This window comes from Drosophila miranda, assembly GCF_003369915.1.
Source record: "Drosophila miranda strain MSH22 chromosome Y unlocalized genomic scaffold, D.miranda_PacBio2.1 Contig_Y5_pilon, whole genome shotgun sequence".
In the NCBI taxonomy this organism is placed as follows: Eukaryota; Metazoa; Arthropoda; class Insecta; order Diptera; family Drosophilidae; genus Drosophila; species Drosophila miranda.
In genome coordinates, this window is record NW_022881647.1 from 1,065,524 (window position 1) to 1,080,806 (window position 15,283).

The 15,283-nt window shown below is 43.2% G+C and overlaps 2 pseudogenes; one reads left to right on the forward strand and one right to left on the reverse strand.

The window, feature by feature from the left end:
- LOC117195086 overlaps positions 1–2,626 on the reverse strand; it is a 41,880-nt pseudogene extending 39,254 nt beyond the window's left edge.
- A 1,228-nt stretch (positions 2,627–3,854) lies between these two features.
- Positions 3,855–15,283, forward strand: part of LOC117195087 — a 39,337-nt pseudogene continuing 27,908 nt past the window's right edge.

Sequence of the window (15,283 nt, forward strand, 5' to 3'; positions counted from 1 at the left end):
TGTATTCTGCTGCTGCTGCTGTTGACTTTTCAGCTCGGTTGACTGCGGGATATGTGGAAGCTTGCCAGCTCGCTTTGTTTGCACTTGCCGCCAATTTGCGTGCCACAGAGAGGTGGCGGGGTATAGAAATGGCATTTTTGGCCGTTTGCTGTTGATTTTATTATGCCAACATTTAATTGTCGCAAATCGATGCCCAGGTGACCATCCATGCTGGGCGCTGGGTGGGCAGGTACTATTACTTGTCCTGTCACGTTTTGTTTATTGGCGGGCTGCTTTCCACACACACACACACAACTTTATTTGGCCCCACACTCCTGCATTGGGACATGTTTAAGGACACTTTATGGGTCCTTGACTGCGTGGCTGCCTCTGCAATCTAGCACTCTTGTTTCTTGGGCTTCTGCACAATCTTTGTTGAAATAAATTTCCAAAAAATATGTTCTTGATTTACGAGCAGCCCCACATTGTTTGTGGCACAGCCAGATGGACAGATAAGTGCAACAATAAATGGTATTGGCTGTGCCGCAAAACAACATTGAACACACACTGAACAATTATCGGAGCTGTGAGATTATTTGTGCCCCAAAATAAATGCTTAATGTAATCAAAAAGTTTGAAATTATTCGCAGCTTGAAAGGTGATATTTTTGGGGGTATTTGAACTGGGAATTAGGGGTATTCAATGGATTATATGGCACTCTTTCTCCTGTGTTTTATGCTTTTGCACACTTTCTTCCACACTCTTTACCTCGTTTCACAGCGCATTGTTTTTCGATTGTTTTGCGTTTGATTGTGATTATGATCCTGATTAAGATTGAGATTATGATGGTCTGCGGGTCGCTGCAGCGTCTGATTCTGATTCAGACTCTGACTTTGATTGTGATTGAGAGTGTGATTGTGTTGGGAGTGGGTGTTTGTGTGCGTGTTTTTGTGGTGTGTGGTGTGCGTGTGCGATTGTTGATTGCCACCGCTGAATGGCCAAAGCCCGATGTCATCTCGCTTTAAATTTGGGCAACTCGCGCACTTCTTCTCGCGCGCGAACATCTCACGCCAGAAACATCTCAAACGCAACTGAACAAACAGGACCACGAGCCCCAAACGAAAGGAAAAGCTCTTTCAGCCGCCAAGCGGAACCAACCACCCCCCCCCCCCCCCACCACCCACCCCCTGCCCGCCGGATTGCGAGGGAGAGCCACTGGCGGGGAAGGCCATAAAAATACCCCACCTCCCGCACGGATGAATCGCACCCCCAAGGGGGCCCTCATATTGCTCGGACACACGATGCCGCCGCCACTGTTGCCGGCTTTTGGCCAAAAGTAAACAAACGCTTTTTTTGTTTTGGAGACTCCTCCTTGTCAACGTTTGTTGCTGCAACATTGTTGCCCTTCTGCGTTGGAGATTATTGGTTAGCGATAAACGGAGAGATTAGAGCGTGGATTGGTGGAAAGGAGTTGATAGAATAGGCAGGATAGGGGGAGACAGGGTCCGGCTGGAGGTTGAATGCATTTTGGAATTTCATCTTCCCATTTTTAATTGAATTTTAGAATTGAGAGAACCTCTTAAAAATCATTCGAAAATTGTGCACTTATCAAGGGAAACTTTCATAATATTGATCTCAGGAATTAACTTTGTAGTGAAAGTTCACGTCTATTCGTTTTTTAAACTAATTGGAGTTTCCACCATTTGTTTTTGAAACTATTACGAATTAAAGGAATCTATGGAATAATCTGTGCTATTCCATCGAATAAATCATGGAATAAATTGTCTAGAATAAATACGAGTAGTTCTTGCGTTAATTTCCAGAAAAATAATCTTGGGGGCGACTCTGTATCCACAATTTCCAGCAGTAATCATTTGAATCTTGAATCTTTGTGGCATGCCACATTCCCAACAATTGAACGATCACAGTTTCTGTTTCACTTCGATTCACAATTCATTTTTGGATGGGTCTCACTTCACTTACTTGGTCTGATCGACGACTGGCTGCATGGCCCAGCGTCCGCCCAGCGGCTCCTCCTTGAGGGAGGTCATGGGCCCCCGCGGCTTGTTCATGTCGGCGGCGGAGGGCGGCAGGCCAAACATGAGGCCCCCGGCGGACCGGGGCCCGGCGGTAGGGTAGAGCTTGCGTCCCCACTCACTCCCCAGCTTGAGCGTGGGCCAGGGAGGCCGAGCTGAAGCCCGGCACCGGTTCCTCGGAACGCAGCTTGAAGCTATCGGTGCTGGTCAGGGGAGCTGTGCTAGCAAAGTGGTGGTGCGAATGGTGTGGATGCGGATGCGGATGCTGGTGAGGATCGGTGTACGGTAGGGGCACGGCTCCAGCTGCGCGGCTGCTGAGGCACTGGCAATTGTGGCGGCCGTTTTGGTGGATCTTCTGCTTCGTTCCTTTCAATTGGAATTGGATCTGCACTGCACTGAACTTCCTTCCTCTCCTTTCGATTGGGACTGGATTCGCAGTTTGAATTCGATTGGGGATTGGATCTGCTCTGTGGGATGGAGATGTGTCTCTGGAGATGTCAATCAATGGGAGTTCTCTCCCACTCTATCACTGCACAGAACGAGAACGAGAACGAACGCGAACGAACACGCACTAAATCCAAATCCAGCACCGACTGAGTGTGGGTGTGCATATACTTCTGTGGGTGTATATGTATGTGTGGGCTGCCAATGCACCGCAGAGAATTTTGGGATTTTCGGAGGAATTGGTCTCGCAACAAGTTTTAAGCGGCGCGCGCTACCGTCCCGAGTGACTGTTAAACCCCAACTGAATCCCTCGTCCAGTCCACAGCGACTGCCAGCGATGCTTGCGAGACGGCGTTGCTCTGCGCAGCACCAGCAGCAGCGGCAGCAGAAGCAGCAGCGGGAAAAGCCAAACGACCAACGACCAATGTTTTGAAAATGGAAACGAAACGAGCCTGCGCCGCATGAGAGTTGAGTTCCATGTGGGCCGAGGGGGTGGCAATGCGGTAGGTAACAATAAGCAAGCCTGAGAGGCGGCGCAGGCAACGAATGAAAAATCTAACCTATCGCTGGGAGTGCAAAACGACACCACATCGTCGTCCCGTCCGTGGAGAGCCGAACTGTCAGCAACAAAACCATCACCGACGACGAAGGAGACGACGACGCCGACAACGACAACCAGATCCAGAGAGAGAGAGAGAGAGAGAGAGCGAGGAGAGCATGATAGAGAGAGACACAGCAAGACAGAGCAGGCAAGAAAGACACACAGACACAGATGCAGCACAGAGTGAGAGGGAGAGCGCTATACACCAAGTGGTTGTGGGTTGGTGGGTACATTTCAAGCCGTGGGACACTCTTTGCAACGCCCCAGTTACTGGGGGCGTGAGTGTGACGCAGCAGCAGGCAGAAACCATTGGAGATGGATAAACGCACTTCTCTCGTATATTGATTTGGGTTCCAATTCGTTCAATGTACTGGCGGTAATGTTGTGTGAAGGAATGCTAATGCGAGAATACAAGCCATGCACTACCATATCGAAGTGTCGTATCTCTCCTGGACGATGCTTAAATGGTTCATACAGAGACCTCAAACAACAAGGCTACCGCTATACCCCCCTGCTTGAATGTGGAAGATTCACACGTCACTTGGGGTCGCCTGGACTCTAAAGATCCAGCGTCGTCATCCATCCGCATACAAGATACTGACCGAAATCCTTACTGATTCCGGTTCAGAAAGGATCGTGCTCGTCATTTCAATGTCATTCGTAATGCGAAAGAACACACCGAGAAGGAATATATCCACACTAAATCGCCATAGCCACTAGAAGCCACTAGAAAATCTGGAAATAGTACACGACGGACACATGAATGTAGACACTAAAATGATACATATCCAATAATGTCCAGATTCTTGGCCGTTTGTGGGTGTGTAGTTCGATCATATTATGCAATTTGCAAACGAATTCCTCTAGTTCTAGTTCTTTGCGGCTGGTTCCATTTTAAGTGCGCTTTAGTGGAATATATTCCTTCAAAGAATGAGGATACACTCCTATGAAATATATAATATGCTGTGGTGCTGCAGATTGTTGAAAAATTTCAGTGTTTCAATTTAGTTTCATTAAATTTAATGAACAATTTAATTAACTCAAATTAAAAAACGAGGGGAACGTTGTGAGTTGCTGCGGACACCGCAACTCTACAGTAATACCCGATACTAAGTCAGTATGGCTCTCCTCCGGAAGACGCTGCTAATATTAAACGACACGACAAAGAGTGCGTGCGAGAGAGACAGAAAATCAGTCTGAGCGTGACGTCGGGCTGCGTAGCCAGTGCAAATTGATTTGTTCCTTTTGGCTATAAAAATTATCTGATCTGGTCTAGATTAGCAATCTGATAGATATGATCGTTATCCATGATTCTGCGTTTTTAGTTTTCTCGAATGTGCAATATTGTGGATGCAACAGATTTTCGTTCTTTGTGGGGCGGAAGGGGTGGGGCGAAATTCTGAGATATACATTTTATAGTGAGATCTAACAGAAGTGCGGATACCAAATTTGGTTACTCTAGCGTTAATAGTCTCTGAGATTTGTGGATGCCCAGATTTTCGTCCTTTGCGGGGGCGGAAGGGGTGTGGCGAAATTTGGACACGAAACGGTCAAGGTCCGATATCACAGGAGTGTGGATACCAAATTTGGTTGCTCTGGCTCTTATAGTTCTGAGATCTTTGAACTCATATTTTGCAATTGGCAAAACCGACCATGAAACCTGTGTGTTAGAGAGAGACAGAGCGAGAAAGAACGAAATTGTTTTCTTGATTCTGGCTATAATAATTATACGATCTGGTTAAGATCTTACATTCTAAAACATATAGTCATCTCTACGATTCTGCGTTGTTGGTTTTATCGTATCTTTAAAAATGTGGATGCCACAGATTTTCGTCCTTTGTGGGGGCGGAAGTGGCGGGGCGAAGTTTTGAAATATTTTTGTAGCAGTGACATATCACAGAAGTCTGGATCCAAAACATCGTTGCTTTAGCTCTTATAGTCTTTGAGCACTAGGAGCTGAAGGGGACGGACAGACGGACGGACGGACGGACGGACAGACGGACAGACGGACAGACAGACATGGCTCAATCGACTCGGCTATTGATGCTGATCAAGAATATATATACTTTATGGGGTCGGAAACGATTCCTTCTGGACGTTACACACATCCACTTTTACCACAAATCTAATATACTCCAATACTCATTTTGAGTATCGGGTATAATAAGAAAATCTTCAATTAAATTGAATTTTCCAAATCAATGTTAAGTTTCAATAAATTTATAAAATAATATAGTCTAATGGAAATAATATACTTATATTGATGCAAATTTTTGGCGATTAATTCCGATTTAAAAGATTAAACAATACCATAAACATTGAAAATCGGACAAAAAAAGTATGAAAGTATCGTCTTTGTTTCTGAACCAATGAAATTTTAGCCAATGAAAATCCTTCTGTTTTTCTCATATTATTCTTCTCTCTTGATTGTCGGCAAAGCAGTCGAACAGCAGTCCGTGGCTATGTGCGCGTGTGTGCATGTGCCGAAACGAGTGGGAAAGTGGAACAACGGTTTTGTGATTCTACATATATTATACATTACATTATATTTTACATGTAGTAAAGGTGAAAATTGAGACGAGCACGATTTGCTAGGATCCGTGAGGGGGAGATTGATTCCATGTTCTTAGGGTTTCGTTTGGAGTCTTAATTAGACGGAATGATGCTTTTCCATATGCTGGCTTCCATTTTCTACGTGTTTCTTACCACAAAGAAGATTCTCTTTCACTCCTTATTCTAATCCTCTTCTAACGTTTGCTCATTCGCACTCTCTTACTGTACAGTACTTTATGAGGACTTTCTTCATTCTTGTCCGCTTCTGTTGCTGCTTTCAGAGTTGATTAGTCATCATTTCGGGTTTAACCCCTTCTGACTTTCGCACATTATTCGCATTGAACACACTCGTACATGTCCTTTGAGTTCCTTTGGTTAAGTTGTCAAACACACTCGAGACCTACTCTCCCTACCTCCCTCCCCCCCCTCTTCGTTTGCGTATCTCCTCTCTTTTCTGTCGGATTAGTTACGGCGAAAACGCCCACAGAATTTTCACGCCCGTTAGGAGAAACAGTCGGGGATGGTACGGGGGTTCGGTTGAAAAACAATTTGCATTTTCCGCATTTGCGGTTTTCTGCTGTGACGTTTGACAGTGGACAGAGAGAGAGAGAGAGAGAGAGAGAGAGAGAGAGAGAGAGAGAGAGAGAGAGAGACGGAGTTTGTTTGAGTTTTCTGTGAATTAATTTAAGGGGCGTGGTAATCTCATTAACTTTTGACAAGGCGCGTACCTTTTGCAAGTGCAGGGAAAACTCTTTCTTTCCTTGTCTCTCTCCCACTCTCTGTTTGGTCTATTTTTAAGAAACATTTCCCCATAGGACAGGTTCCGGGAACGGAGCGGAGCGGAGCGGCACACCATTTTATGTTTAAATCAAAGCCAAAAGGCAAACAGAAGATGTCCCCAGACTCCGCTAATTAACCAAAATACCCTGAAGGAAATTCCTCTGCCCATCAGCTCCCGTTACCCTTTAGGAAAGCGGAATTTTCTGTTTCCGCAAAGGTGATGAAAATTCTCTGATCTACGCTGCGGTCCGCGCGACTTCGTTCGATTAACCCCCTTTTATCACGCCCAATTCTCGGAGGAGTTTCTCGGGCCGCGACAGCTGTCACACAGCTCTACCCCTTTGACCCCCTCCTCCTCAACCACTCCCCACCCCACCATGCCTCTTGTTTGTTGAGCGTCGGGCGTTTGGCTTTGAATTTGATTCAAACTGTTTCCAACTGGATTTACATGGACATCCACTAGCCGAAAGCCCCACCCCTCCCCCTGTGCTGTGGTGCGCTGCGTCTTATGGATTAGTGAGAGGAGAGGGCAGTGAGGGTAGGCCAGGGCAGGGAAAGTGTCATCATTGCAATTACAATTGTGTGTGTCAATTAGTCGGAGTATTGACTCTTGAAAAACAAACGGCTCTGCTCGGCTCGCCCGGGAGGTTAGGGTGGACTGAGGTCCTGGCAAGGGTATTCCAACAAGTGGATGAGGCTGAGTGATCTAATCCCTAGTAAGAAAACTAATGTAATGTGGGTAATCCAAGCAAATTCGAGTGTAAGATGGATCTAAACTGCATTTCCGATTTCCTCTCACTCTGAATCCCTCCAGCAGAAACCATTAATAATTTTAATATGCAAACGGAACGGAGCATTTAAATGTCTCATTTGTCAGTCGTAAACAAAAAAGGAAGAGAAGAAGAATAAGAAACCGAATGTAGGGATTCGAGTACATATTTCTCCATATGCAAGACATTCACAGGACCTGGACAGAGGGCCATAAATAAGGCGGCGAGAGGGAAATTTGAGGCGCGAACATTTTAAATTAGTGTGTCCTCCATGTGCCTCCATGGGCATGGTATGGTATGTATTTCGAGTGCACACTCGTCCTGGGGCCTGGCAGGACACTTATGCAAATTAGTCGGGAGTCGCCGCCCTAATGAGGGGGAGGAGAGGGGACTCCATGAACACACCGTGAAGATAAATCATATTTAGTTTCAGTTCTTTCACTGGATTTTCACGAGTCATCATCGTCATTGATTCGGGGGAATGGAATCCGGGTCTCAGATCTCTGCGGACTGCGACAGATGCCACAGATCCATCCACAGAGATCTCTGACAGTTGCATTGTCTGCTGCAGAGACCACCAAAGGTTTCAGTTCCCAAAAACTGTGCCCCTGCCCGACCAATCTATCGAAGCTTCAGCCGATTGGCGCTGCACTTGCCACAATTTAAACACAGATTGAACTCGAGTCGCGGCAGGACAAGCGAGCAAGTGCTCAAGTTTTGCCACTTCAGTAAAAAGCGGCTAGAGGCAGTCGGGGCCTGGAATGGCACGTGTCAGCGACAGAAAAAGCAAGTAAATTAAATTAAATTATCTCAAACACGTGTTTGACCAACTGCAACGATTTTGCGAAAACAATCGAAAACCAGTTTAAATATTTACCCAGCCCAGGCCTTTGCCTAAACGTTCTCGTGAGGGTAACTCCACAAACGAAGGCCAGTCGACGTCGTCGAAGGGTTTCGTTTACATAAGAAACGAGGGGGAACGTTGTGATTTGCTGCGGACACCGCAACTCTACGGTTATACCCGATACTCGAATGTGCAATATTGTGGACGCAACAGATTTTCGTCCTTTGTGTGGGCGGAAGGGGTGGGACGAAGTTTTGAAAATATATTGAAATGTAGCAGTGACATATCACAGAAGTCTGATCCAAAAACATCGTTGCTCTAGCTCTTATAGTCTTGAGCACTAGCGCTGAAGGGGACGGACAGACGGACAAGACGGACGGACAGACAGACAGGCTCAATCGACTCGGCTATTGATGCTGATCAAGCATATATATACTTTATGGGTCGGAAACGATTCCTTCTAATATACCCCAATACTCATTTTGAGTATCGGGTATAAAAAAAAGAAATTAGTAAAGGATTTCGAATAAAAAATACCCTAGTTCTTGGATTGATTTATTACAGTAATTTTATTTACGAAAATCGTTTCAAAATCGAGGAAAACATTTATAGAAATATTTGCTGTTCTGAGACGGGTTTTGGTTGTTAAAACGATCTATTGATAATGATTTTGGATAGATTAGACGACTATTTAGGGACTGTTTAAAAGAACCACTACATTCGAGAGATTGCTAATTCGAATCAGGAATACTTGTATAATAGACTAAAACGTATTTCTTCAGATTCGTAGATTTGAGCTAGAACCTATAGAGAACGAGGGGGAACGTTGTGAGTTGCTGCGGACACCGCAACTCTACGGTTATACCGATACTAAGTCAGTATGGCTCTCCTCCGCAGACGCCGCTAATATTAAACGACACGACAAAGAGTGCGTGCGAGAGAGACAGAAAATCAGTCTGAGCGTGACGTCGGGCGCTGCGTAGCCACTGCAAATTGATTTGTTCCTATTGGCAATAAAAATGATCTGATCTGATCCAGATTCAGCAATCTGATAGATATGGTCATTATCTATGATTCTGCGTTTTTAGTTCTCTCGAATGTGCAATATTGTGGATGCAACAGATTTTCGTCCTTTGTGTGGGCGGAAGGGGGTGGGGCGAAATTTTGAGATACACGTTTTATAGTAAGATCTAACAGGAGTGCGGATACCAAATTTGGTTACTCTAGCCTTAATAGTCTCTGAGATTTTTGAATATCCCCAGATTTTCGTCCTTTGCGGAGGCGGAAGGGGGTGTGGCGAAGTTTTGAAATATTTTTGTAGCAGTGACATATCACAGAAGTCTGGATCCAAAACATCGTTGCTCTAGCTCTTATAGTCTTTGAGCACTAGGCGCTGAAGGGGACGGACAGACGGACAGACGGACAGACGGACGGACGGACAGACAGACAGGGCTCAATCGACTCGGCTATTGATGCTGATCAAGAATATATATACTTTATGGGGTCGGAAACGATTCCTTCTGGACGTTACACAATCTAATATACCCCAATACTCATTTTGAGTATCGGGTATAAAAATTCCATAATAAACAGAAATATTAAATGAATTAAAATTAATTATTAAGCACAAATTGTTGATTAAACATTGGGCTTTTAAATACAAACTTAGTGAAATTAAATAGATCTCACTTTGATACAAATATTAATGTATGAAAAGTATTTTTTAATGTAAATATAAACACTTAAAAATATATATATTTTGTTAAATTTGTGGGAACTATATTTATATTTTTTACATATTAAATATAATTAAATAAAATATTTACATTTTCATATGTCCTGTTACAATTTCCATTCTCGAAGCAAATATTAAGCGTTGAAATAATTATAAACACTACAATTTCAGGACGTATGTACATACTGTCATATCCTATCGTACAATCTGTGCAATCGGTAAGGTATTTTCTCCTATCCATCAACATGCAGAAATTCATCATAAACATTCCATAAACTCTGAAATACCGTGTACGACAGAAGTGAGGGGTAAAACGTAGAACCTTCTTCAGATTTAATATTTCAGCACACACACACACCACGAAGGATGTGGCAGGGTTGCAGGGACTTCTTCCCTCAGCCCCCCGCCACATACAAAGGTGTTCGAAACATTTTCGCAACATCTCCCAAGGCCCCCTCCTGGCGCGGAGCTGCGTAGAGGGGGGGTGGTGGGAGGGAAACCCGTTTGTCTTGGCCAAAACCGAAATACAGCTAATATTTATACAAAATCATAAATATTTACAAGTCTCCGCGCAGTGATCTCCTCCATCGATAAGCGTTTTTGTGACTGGTGAAAACAACCTGGCCATAAACACGAATTGTGGCCAGATCGTATAATTATATAGCCAGAATCAAGAAAACAATTTCATTCTTTCTCGCTCTGTCTCTCTCTAACACACAGGTTTCATGGTCGGCTTTGCCAATTGCAAAATATGAGTTCAAGGATCTCAGAACCTATAAGAGCCAGAGCAACCAAATTTGGTATCCACAATCCTGTGATATCGGACCTTGACCGTTTCGTGTCCAAATTTCGCCACACCCCCTTCCGCCCCGCAAAGGACGAAAATCTGGAGCATCCACAAATCTCAGAGACTATTAAGGCTAGAGTAACCAAATTTGGTATCCGCACTTCTGTTAGATCTCACTATAAAACGTATATCTCAGAATTTCGCCCCACCCCCTTCCGCCCCACAAAGAACGAAAATCTGTTGCATCCACAATATTGCACATTCGAGAAAACTAAAAACGCAGAATCATAGATAATGACTATATCTATCAGATTGCTGGATCAGATCGGATTATTTTTATAGCCAAAAGGAACAAATCAATTTGCAGTGGCTACGCAGCGCCCGACGTCACGCTCTGACTGATTTTCTGTCTCTCTCGCACGCACTCTTTGTCGTGTGGTTCAATATTAGCGGCATCTGCCGCAGGAGAGCCATACTGACTTAGTATCGGGTATAACTGTAGAGTTGCGGTGTACGCAGCAACTCACAACGTTCCCCTCGTTATTATTATGACTAATTATTGTATTATTAATACTAATACTAATTCTAATCTTTTTTCTTTTTTTTATTATTATTTTTTTTTATTATTATTATTATTTTTTATTTTATTTATATTTTTTTTTTTTATGTGTTTATCAAGTGTTTTTCTAATTTCTCCCTAAATTGCGTTGCTCTACTAATATTTTTAATATTGAAAGGTAACTCATTCCATAACCGTATAGCATTTGCTAAAAATTGTTTTCCTGAATTGGCAAGTTTGTACCTTATGGTTACCAGATTCAACGTTCTATTTGATGAAGCAAAGGTTAATTTATCACATATGTAAGTAGCTCGGCTGTCTGGAATAGATTATTCGATGTAGAAAAATAATTGTTCTGTACCCTATCCATGTCTTTAAATCCATTTTGAATATTTGTCTTGCTAAGATTGAGATATGATCGGTTCGTCTCTTGTTATATATGTAGCGGGCAATGTTGTTAAATGTTACTTTTAGTTTTTTTTGAGATATTTCAATACCATAGAATAAGGTGGGTGTCAAATATGTCTTAGCTATCATTAGTTTGAGTATATCTGGTAGGTATTTATACCCGATACTCAAAATGAGTATTGGGGTATATTAGATTTGTGGTAAAAGTGGATGTGTGTAACGTCCAGAAAGAATCGTTTCCGACCGTATATATATTCTTGATCAGCATCAATAGCCGAGTCGATTGAGCCATGTCTGTCTGTCCGTCTGTCCGTCCGTCCGTCTGTCCGTCCCAGTGGCTACGCAGCGCCCGACGTCACGCTCAGACTGATTTTCTGTCTCTCTCGCACGCACTCTTTGTCGTGTCGTTTAATATTAGCGGCGTCTGCCGGAGGAGAGCCATACTGACTTAGTATCGGGTATAACCGTAGAGTTGCGGTGTCCGCAGCAACTCACAACGTTCCCCTCGTTCTCTATAGGTTCTAGCTCAAGATCTACGAATCTGGAAGAAATACGTTTTAGTCTATTATACAAGTATTCCTGATTCGAATTAGCAATCTCTCGAATGTAGTGGTTCTTTTAAACAGTCCCTAAATAGTCGTCTAATCTATCCAAAATCATTATCAATAGATCGTTTTAACAACCAAAACCCGTCTCAGAACAGCAAATATTTCTATAAATGTTTTCCTCGATTTTGAAACGATTTTCGTAAATAAAATTACTGTAATAAATCAATCCAAGAACTAGGGTATTTTTTATTCGAAATCCTTTACTAATTTCTTGTTTTTTATACCCGATACTCAAAATGAGTATTGGGGTATATTAGAAGGAATCGTTTCCGACCCCATAAAGTATATATATGCTTGATCAGCATCAATAGCCGAGTCGATTGAGCCCTGTCTGTCTGTCCGTCCGTCCGTCTGTCCGTCTGTCCGTCCCCTTCAGCGCCTAGTGCTCAAAGACTATAAGAGCTAGAGCAACGATGTTTTGGATCCAGACTTCTGTGATATGTCACTGCTACATTTCAATATATTTCAAAACTTCGTCCCACCCCCTTCCGCCCACACAAAGGACGAAAATCTGTTGCATCCACAATATTGCACATTCGAGAAACCTAAAAACGCAGAATCATAGATAATGACCATATCTATCAGATTGCTGAAACTGGATCAGATCAGATCATTTTTATAGCCAATAGGACCAAATCAATTTGCAGTGGCTACGCAGCGCCCGACGTCACGCTCAGACTGATTTTCTGTCTCTCTCGCACGCACTCTTTGTCGTGTCGTTTAACATTAGCTGCGTCTGCCGGAGGAGAGCCATACTGACTTAGTATCGGGTATAACCGTAGAGTTGCTGTGTCGCAGCAACTCACAACGTTCCCCCTCGTTTTGTGTTGGTGCGAGCTTTCTTAGTAGACTATATGTTCTACCAGTAGTTTTCACACTTGGTTACTCCAAGAAAGCGTATTGTTAAATGTTACTCCTAAGTTTTCCACATGATCTACGTAATTAATTTGTTTTCCTTCGATTTCAAGTTTTGGATAGGACATCGTATTTAGTTGCTTCTTGTATATAATTACACATTTAAATTTATCTGGATTAAGTGCCAGACCATTACGCTTCGCCCAGCTACTCACATTGAACAAATCACTGTTACACACACTTATACACTCATCAATTTTACTCAATGGACTACTAACATACATTTGGACGTCATCCGCATACATATGACTTTTACAATTTAACAGGACGTCTGGCAGGTCATTCACATATAGTGAGAACAAAAGCGGCCCAAGAACTGAACCTTGAGGCACAACACGTGTAGTGCTCATCATTGAAGAAATTATACTTCCACTTACTACTACCTGTCTTCTATCGTTAAATACGATTTTAATAGCTTTATTGTCACTTAGTAGTGCATTGTTATCTAGGAAAGTTCGAATTTGTTGTGACATTATTGTTCAAGAACTTTTGACAAAAACGATAGAATTGATATAGGTCTATTCATTTTTATACCCGATACTCAAAATGAGTATTGGGGTATATAAGATTTGTGGTAAAAGTGGATGTGTGTAACGTCCAGAAGGAATCGTTTCCGACCCCATAAAGTATATATATTCTTGATCAGCATCAATAGCCGAGTCGATTGAGCCATGTCTGTCTGTCCGTCTGTCCGTCTGTCCGTCCGTCCGTCTGTCCGACTGTCCGTACCCTTCAGAGCCTAGTGCTCAAAGACTATAAGAGCGAGAGCAACGATGTTTTGAATCCAGACTTCTGTGATATGTCACTGCTACAAGAATATTTCAAAACTTTGCCCCGCCCACTTCGCCCCCACAAAGGGCGAAAATCTGTGGCATCCACAATTTCGACGATACGAGAAAACTAATAACGCAGAATCGTAGAAGATGACTATATCTTCTAGAGTGCAAAATCTGAACCAGATCGTATAATTATTATAGCCAGAATCAAGAAAACAATTTCATTCTTTCTCGCTCTGTCTCTCTCTAACACACAGGTTTCATGGTAGGCTTTGCCAATTGCAAAATATGAGTTCAAGGATCTCAGAACCTATAAGAGACAGAGCAACCAAATTTGGTATCCACAATCCTGTAATATCCGACCTTGACCGTTTCGTGTCCAAATTTCGCCACACCCCTTCCGCTCACGCAAAGGACGAAAATCTGGGCATCCACAATCTCAGAGACTATTAAGGCTAGAGTAACCAAATTTGGTATCCGCACTTCTGTTAGATCTCACTATAAAACGTATATCTCAGAATTTCGCCCCACCCTTTCCGCCCCCACAAAGAACGAAAATCTGTTGCATCCACAATATTGCACATTCGAGAAAACTAAAAACGCAGAATCATAGATAATGACTATATCTATCAGGTTGCTGAGCCAGAGCAACCAAATTTGGTATCCATATCCTGTGATATCGGACCTTGACCATTTTGTGTCAAAATTTCGCCACACCCCTTCCGCCCCCGCAAAGGACGAAAATCTGAGGCATCCACAAATCTCAGAGACTATTAAGGCTAGAGTACCCAAATTTGGTACACACACTCCTTTAAGATGTCGCTATAAAACGTATATCTCAGAATTTCGTCCCACCCCTTCCGCCCCACAAAGGACGAAAATCTGTTGCATCCACAATATTGAGGATACGAGAAAACTAAAAACGCAGAATCATAGATAATGATCATATATATCAGATTGCTGAATCTGGATCAGATCAGATACTTTTTATAGCCAAAAGGAACAAATCAATTTGCACTGGCTACGCAGCGCCCGACGTCACGCTCAGACTGATTTTCTGTCTCTCTCGCACGCACTCTTTGTCGTGTCGTTTAATATTAGCGGCGTCTTCCGGAGGAGAGCCATACTGACTTAGTATCGGGTATAACTGTAAAGTTGCGGTGTCCGCAGCAACTCACAACGTTCCCGTCGTTTCCTTAAGGGACCGGGGTTATTTTCGCAAGCTTCCATGTACTTGGAATTATTGATTTTGTTAAGACAGTATTGCAAATTTGCATTTCCATGACATTTTCCAGTTGAAAATATGCTGTAAATAATTTACGAGCTGGGGCCTGGAGCGGCTCTCAAGAAGTGGAATGAATTCTGGCATCTCATTTGGACGTTTTAGTGCAGCTCCTTCTGGGCCATGTCCCCTAGGGGCTACTCCGCCATTTCCCACCTGGAGAAGCGTGTCAGCGTTGGGGATCGATCCTCTGGAGAACCACAAAA